This window comes from Capsicum annuum, chromosome 3 (genome assembly GCF_002878395.1).
Source record: "Capsicum annuum cultivar UCD-10X-F1 chromosome 3, UCD10Xv1.1, whole genome shotgun sequence".
Lineage (NCBI taxonomy): Eukaryota > Viridiplantae > Streptophyta > Magnoliopsida > Solanales > Solanaceae > Capsicum > Capsicum annuum.
This window is the reverse complement of record NC_061113.1, coordinates 263,487,786-263,496,047: the sequence shown is the minus strand read 5'-3', so window position 1 is coordinate 263,496,047 and position 8,262 is coordinate 263,487,786. Positions and strand designations below refer to the sequence as shown.

At 35.3% G+C, this 8,262-nt stretch overlaps 1 long non-coding RNA gene across 1 annotated transcript; it reads right to left on the bottom strand.

The window, feature by feature from the left end:
• Positions 1-6,000: 6,000 nt before the first annotated feature.
• LOC124897231 lies at positions 6,001-7,881 on the bottom strand. Its single transcript, XR_007053955.1, has 2 exons — positions 6,742-7,881; positions 6,001-6,657 (listed from the first exon to the last, which is right to left on the bottom strand). It is a non-coding gene; the product is annotated as an uncharacterized LOC124897231 (long non-coding RNA).
• Between the last annotated feature and the right edge of the window lie 381 nt (positions 7,882-8,262).

The following is an 8,262-nucleotide window of genomic DNA, read 5'->3' as shown; positions in this document are numbered from 1 at the left end:
CTTGATAATGAATAAACCCAAACCTCGGTATAGCCTTCACTGTTTTTCACCAAACTGAACCTGCAACTCGACTAATCTATCCAACCTGCTCCTATTTTTTACTAATTCAAGACAAAAATTAGTGGCAATAAGAACAACCACAGCTAAAACCCATACAATCGGTCAGTTTTGATGTTCTTTTCGATCAATCTTGCTGGAAATGGAGATGGGGGGTCGGTTTTTTTGGTGATTTTTCAGCTGTTAGGTCGCGGATGCTCTGGTGATGGGGTGGTTTATTTCATCCTAATTTCGCATTTATTTCAGTATTATTATTCAGTGCTTACAACAGATATCAGTCATGGGTTAGCTTGTAGCCCTTCGGGGTCATAAGCACCGTGTAGCGTCCGGGGTATAGACTCGGGGCGTTACAACAATCTGGCATGACTATTTGTATAGAGTGCATGTGGATATCTTTTCTGATCATAAGAGCCTGTAGTTTTAATCTTGGGCGTATTTATATGTCCAATCACCAATATTCACCCATATTTAGACTTGTTCTGAGGACTAAAACGTGCTATTCAAATTGTAATTGAGCTTTAATTGTGTTCCTCATCTAATGGATATAATTAGTGTATGCAGGAATACATAGTGATGGTATTGGACGTAATTTGAGTGATGGTATTGGACGTAATTTGATGCATAAATGAAATATTAACGTAGAAATAAGCAACGAGGGTGTTGGAACATGGCTTTGGAAAGGATTTGAGGAAGAAAAAGGCAGAAATCGATTGCACTGCATTGTAGTGGATAATTAAACCGCAATGATCAAATTCCAGAATGTCAGCGCAAAACCACCGCGTTGCGGTGAAGGAGAAAAGAGAAAATGATGAAAACCAGTACCTCACCAAAATTACGTCACTTCGCGGTGAAGAGCCAATCCGCATTTTGTCAAGATAATGAATCTCACTACGATTACACCACGTCGCGGTTAGAATAGTGATGGTGATGTTACCACGACATGGTGAGAGGATAAAAAAAGATTAATTGGCCAAACTATAAAAGGAACAATTTATTACAATTGCAGATACTTTGGAAAGCACAGTAGCGACGAAAAAATAACAAAATCTTTCTTTTAGGGTTCTTAGTATTTCTTTTAAATATCTTTACTTTAAGATTAATTTTGAGTATGATTAATTACTTATTTTTCTGTACTTTAAGCTTATCTAGAGCTTTCTTCTACTATAAAAGGAAGCATAGGACTTTATTTGGGGACAATCACCTTTTCCACTTAAAAGATACTCTCAACATGGAATCACATTCTCCGCCTAAAAATACCTTTGTTATAAAGTTTCTCTCATTCAATTAAAATGTTTATTGGCTAAGTTCTATGTCTTGTTCCTATCTTTCAAAAGGGATGGGTGGTTCCATCCTGTAGGTCAGAGTAGTAGGATAAAGAAACACTTTGGCAAATATACTTGTTAAAATTTCAACATGGAACTCTGTGTCTATGAAACAAAATTAGCTTTGTCCACGCGACATAGATTTCTATGTCCTTTCCATGTCTATGAAACAAAATTGTCTTAGTCAGCATAATAGCTTTTTGATTTTCTATCATTTCATATCATACACACGTAAATCTGAGAAGAAAACATGCAGAGTTTGGGGATACGTAGGGAAAGTGAAGCAGGTTTTTTGATCAGGGAGTTGCATAATCTCAGGAAGGTAGAGATGGTGGCAAGTGGCAGAAAAAAAAGTAGGGGAGTTTGGGTTCTTGTGATCCTTCGGGGTTTCGAGCACCGTGTAGCATTTCGGGTACCAGATTCGACGCATTACAAGAGTGTATGTGGTCAGTACATTAAATGTACTATTATGTGAAATAGGGACTAACTAAAACACATGTAGGTACTAAGCATGAATGCATGAACCTGTAAAACGAATGCAAAACCAAGTAAAGCATGTACTGAAATAATCCATAAAACTGATTAACTGAATAGCTGATAGACTATACACTTGGTCATGCAATCCTAAACTGATATAATGTAAATACTGAGCTGAGACTTTGGGATCGAACTATAACCAACATTCGCTGATCTGAGTTAATTGCGATCCAACCTGTAACCCCATGTCAAATATGGAATCTACACATCAAAATAAAACCAACGACACCCATATTAACTATTTTAGGTTTGGGGTCAAAACGGGCCCTCGAAACGAATTTTTGAAAAAGAAGGAAAAAATCGTAACTTTACTTCAAAAACATGTTCCTCATATTTTTAGAAAAGTAATTAATGCAAAGGGTTTACAAGAAAAAAAAAATTGATTGGTATGAAGAACGACACCCTTCACAAGCAAATCATGTAATCTGGGGTTTGTTGAAGAAAGTCAAGGCTTCTGAAGAGAAACAAAATCGAGAAAGAATATACTACATTGTTGCCGTTATTGCTACTGGTTTGGTGGTGTTGGGCATATGGATTTTTAAGCCTAATTGCTGAAATTTTCAGGGTGGTGTATTTGCTACTGGTTTGGTGTTGTCAAGCACATGGATATTCAAACGTAATTGTTGAAAAATATCAAACAGATTTAGGCATATGTTGTAAAATTTAGGTCATCTGTTGGAAATTATCCAACAGTTCTTCCCGCTGTTGCAACAGATTAGACTTTGATTAGATAGATTAGCATAAGGCAACAGATAACAACCTATTGCAACAGATAAACTATCTGCTAGAACAGATAGAATATTCGGTCAGGTGACTGTAATCGCGGACACGTGGGTGATCGCAATCGCACTTGAGGACCGCAATTGCAGTAACTGAGAGCTGTTCTGCTCCCTTGTTTTTCCCTAGTTATGCTCTTTGCTCAATTTTACCAATTTTTCCCCTGTTCAATTTTTAATACAAAATTGGATCATATCAATCTGGATCGAAGCTCCATGTTCACATTAAAAAGATGGGATATTATTGGCCAATGACGGTTTAGAGGTTATTGTGGACAAAGCACGTGTGTCACGTTAATTAATAATAAAGATATGAAATAGAAATTAAAATAACACAAAATTATAGTGCATAAACGTAATATCAAACTACTTTCGCGTAATCAATAGTAAAGTTTGACTCTATAAACATTTTCATATCGTGTATATAAATGACATTTTTTTTATTAATCAACTTAAAAATCAAATTGTTAAGGACTCAAATCAAGGCTTCTAGGTACATCCCTATCCTACATGCTAATTTGAAATCCTTATTTTATAAAAGACTACGAACCTTATCTTGCTTATCCCCATATTCTATTTTCCTATTCCCCTCTCAAGATCACAAGGTCGACAATGAATATATTCTAAGGATAGATTATCCTTAAAATAGTTAAAACAAGGATAAATAAACAACCATAATGATAAGCAATTCAACAAACTTAATTCAAAATGAAAGTATTTATGATTTTGACCTTAACCCCGAAAAGAGGATGTTTAGCTGCTAATGGAATTAACCGTAATACAAAGACTTGAATACATGATCAAAACCAAAAAGAAACTAAACTAAATATTAAGAACCCTAAACTACGTGTGTAGCAGCCACTAATTGTATTCAAGGACGTCCAAAAGTGATCAAAGATAATTCCTAATGTGTACGTTATATTGTATTTATAATTAGCCAATCACAAGCTGTCTAAGAGGAGGACTTCATGTGTATTTGATCATGGGAATACAGCAGGCGACGCAGGTATATGCGCCTTTAAATGATGTAGGCGACGCATGCATGGCAGCATGGCAATGGAGGGAGCGCCGCATGCTCAACTCAATCGCAATGGAAGAGGCGACATGCCCATATCGCGAGCAGACTCTGGAAGTTGCTCCTCAAATATCTTCTAAGGCATTGGAGTACTAATGTACAGCAAGCCTCGTGGGCATATCTACATGCTGCTACTGAAAGTTGCATCAAAAATATATTCTAAGAGTTCCACGTCCAACTTCTTGTTCCATGCCTCGTAGTGTCCTTTTGCTTTGAATTCCAGCTCGTTTCACATTAATTCACCACCATAATCAACTCCACAAATATATTACAACATCAAACACCATTAATTAGAGCTCAATACATCAACCCGTCAAGAACAACAAGCTAAAAGCTCAATTTAAGCGCTAGACTTGACCACTTTATTCTAATACGTGTTGTTGACTATTGGCTAATTCTAATTGAATGTTGCACATGTCAAACAAGTTGTTTCATATAATATTACACATTCAAAATATAAGGAATTTAATTAACACACTAGAATCCATTGAAACAAACTAGACACTCACCTAACTCAAGCTAATAACACTAGTTTTCTCGATTTAATTCTAAATGACTCAATTAAGTGCAAACTTGTTTAAAAAATACTTTGAACATTCTAATCACATCATTTTACACTTAAATTCATATTTATATCAATATTAACATGTTAAGCACACGTACTGCTCTCAAAACAAGGCTAAATAAGTTAGAATCGTAACGCTAAAGTGTATAAATACACCCAACATCACATAAGTATAGGCTATAATTGATGTTTACTGAGTGTTGACTGAACATTCCAGGTTTATAGGCCCCCGTTAGGTATTGTTCTCCCGGGCTATCCGGTTACTTTGTTAATATTATTATGATTAGTTTATGATAGGTTGATTATGGACTGACACTGAGGTATAATTCTAATTTTTTCCTTTTTAAGGTAAATTGCATTATGGACAACGTGTTTGCGGTTACATACATTGAGTATAAGCCTTGATCATGTTAACATTAGCTTTCCTACTTAGTTAGGTTTTACTGGAGAGGTTAGGTTGGCTATCGTAGGATATTACCTTGAATTAGTCTTTTGTACATTTATGTTTATACATATATCTAGCTGTGAAATTACTATATACCCATACTTCTCAATAAACAAAGTATGAAACTGATCCCATGCCAATGAAAGTAAAGCTGGTGATCTACACTCCATATAAGTCCTCATCTACTACTTTGCATCACCATGCAGCTGGAAGATTACAAATTAATCACCATGTTGCTCGATAATATTCATTTGGTGCAACCTCTCGTAACAATCAACTATAAACTCAAATGCATCCTCAGCCTTAGAACCTTCAAAAGTAGGAGATTTCATTTTCAAAAATTTGGTCAGCATGTCATGCTCAGTCCCAGTCATGATAGGACCCAACACCAGGTGAGGAAAAATCTCAGTCCCCAAGGCCCCTCCCATCCTAGGTGCAATAGTCGTTGTTGGCTGAGCACCTAAAAGTTAATAAGCAGGCATAACAGGAATGAATCCAGTACCGGCCGTCCACTCAGAAAAGTAAGCACCTACTGAACCATCTCAAAAGATATCAGAGGAAGAGTTGCACCCTAACTGGTGTTGCCTGATCCTGTTCTATGACATCCTCATCCACAAACTCCTTGAACTGATCCCGGGGTGGGAGAGGTATTGTATTGCTCGCCATAAAGGTGGAGATCTGGGGGACCAATACTACAAACCACGTTTGCTAGCATAGAGGTTTTATGACTGTGTTCATAGTTCATACATTATATAATTTTGGAGATGGTTGGAGCCTTGGTGTCTCCAGCTCACCCTCGGATTTCCTCGGTTAGCGCAGCTAACACACGCTAGGGCCTTTTAAGCAGGGGAAGCTAAACCCATATAGCCCGTAGGTGCCTTAGGACGGATAGAGCTACACAGTCTAGGTTAATGATTTTAAAATTTTATGTTCATGACCCTTTACCTTATCTCGACATCGTCTATATATGTATATATGAATGTGTGTATGTGGTTTTGACTTATTTTGGAAATGACATTTTTTTATCACTTCCCCGAGTTACATGCCAGTGTTTATCCCACTGATCGTCCCTGGAAGCAGCATTATTTCATGATGTAAGGTCCTAGGATTCTTTGCTTTGTCCTGTTTAGTCTTAGGTGGAATGGGTATCTATTGAGCTGTAATGAAGTGGTGAGCCTCCATCATTTGAAAAGTTTTGCCATATCCTTATGTTTCTTTTTAGATTTTGGGAATTAAAGAGTTCTATTTTCATGGTCGGGGCATGTCTCGACCTAATTTTGTATTCTGATTTAGAGGTTATTGTGGACAAAGAGTTTAGCCAAATATGGAAAAGAATTATATTTTTTTCTTTCAGAAAAAATAAAAGTAATTATGGTAACTTTTATTTTCCTTCTAAGAAAAAATAAAACTTAAATATAGTAAGAAAATCAGGGCAAAAACCCTAACACTCTGCACTCCTCATACAAGCATAATCACCCAAAATATTAGAGTTAATCATCTAACAAATAGAATAAAGCAAAGTTACTTTCACGATAAGAAGTATCATCAGTGTTTGATTTTAATCCAATATCCATTGAGCTGTAGCCTGTGGCAATTGCATGCGTCTAAGCCAATTCAGTAATTTTCTTCACAGATTTACTAGATCGCCCAAAAGCAGAGATATGGAAGTCAATACTACAGTCCCGCCCGGTTAGCCAAGTTATAAGTTGACATTAACTTTATACTAAAACCAGGTCTCATCTTATTTATTAGTACAAAATATTAGGTATGATACTTACAGTAAGCACACTTAAGTGAATAATTTTTCTTCAGGGATTACCATTACCTGTTTGATTGTCCGGGTATGAGCTGATAACTCCAGCTAATAAAGTTGTTGACACCTGACATTACGCCAATTTACTGGTCTTTGAGGTTACAGAATCAGCTGTCAAACTGATATGAAGTGCATGTTCAACGGTATTTACCTTTCAAAGGAAACTACAGCTGTAATTATATAAATACCAGTGAACTCCATCAAAATGATGCTGCAGAAAAGATAGGAGCTTCAAGTCTTCTACGCCATAAGCAAAGCTTAAAGTTAACGGATCCCAACCACTCTATATACTCTGGGTACTCAAAAGTGCAAGAAAAGACATGGATAAACTCAGCAAATCCAGAGACTTATGAACTTTATTAATCTTACTAGTATTTAACAAGCTAAGGTAATTTCAGCTATACTCCAATTCATCTACAATTAACCTACATCTAATTGTACAACAGAATGTCATTCGTATTGGCTATACTTTAAACCAACAATCAAACATCCCAATCAAGTACTTTTTGTCGATGAAAAATGAAAGAATTCAATAACAAACAGACTCAAATGATAACGGGAAATCATGTATCTGTTGGATTGGAACATATGTTCAAAAGGGAAATCCTTTGCATATTTGCTTCTTGGATGATTCTGCCAACCTTCTAACACGTTTAACACTTCTATAGCACTCCATGAATTCAAGAGCCACATCTTCTGGATGGCAACTTATAAAGGCCTTGATAAACCGCTTTTTTGTCATCCTGATTGCTCTTAACAATGAAGGACCCTTCACTCTAGGAACCAAACCCATATCATCTATCTTTGCCCCTAACGAATACCTCGGCTTTAAGGCAGTCTCCAAATTCAAGAACACCAAACACGGGTTATCACAAACTAAATTTGCAGAAACCGTCACTGTCACCTTATCAACAGACAATGTTAACAAAAACGGAGACCGTCCAATAATCCATTTTGTAATAAGACTTTAGTCGTGTATTTGTAATATATTATCTTGGATATTATTGTAAAAAAATTATTTATTAATGTGAAGATTTAATTTGTTTGATTCAAAGTTTACAATATTTCTAATAAAAGATAGGTATTTTTTCTTTTTTTATATATATAACATTTGTACTTTTATTGTTCAGCTACGTTATACTTTGAGCTTTAACTGCTTGTCTTTTCTTTTGTTTGTTATCAAGACGTCTTGCTATCAAAAATCTCACTTTGTTGTATGAAATTGCCAACCATTAAAGACGTGTATGTTGCGTATGAGTAGTTGAAGATAGATGATTGCTCTTTGTACTTAAAGGCGTAGTTAGGATTTTCTGAGGATGGGTGCACTGTGACAAAAAGGTAGATTTAAGATATAAATTTGACCAGCTTGATTTTTAGATTCTTATCATTAAATACGTTAAATTTTAAAATTATAAGTTCAAAATTAAAAATAATATTTTAAAAATATATATATATATATATATATATATATATATATATATATTTTTGTGGTTTAATTAAATTAATGGATCGAATTGAGTAATCTTTGTGTGGTTTAATTATATTAATGGATCGAATTGAGTAATCTTTGTGTGGTTTAATCTATAAGGATATTAAATGATAATTAAACCACACAAAGATTACTCAATTCGATCCATTAATTTATCATGTTTATTTTTTTCATGCCCTTACA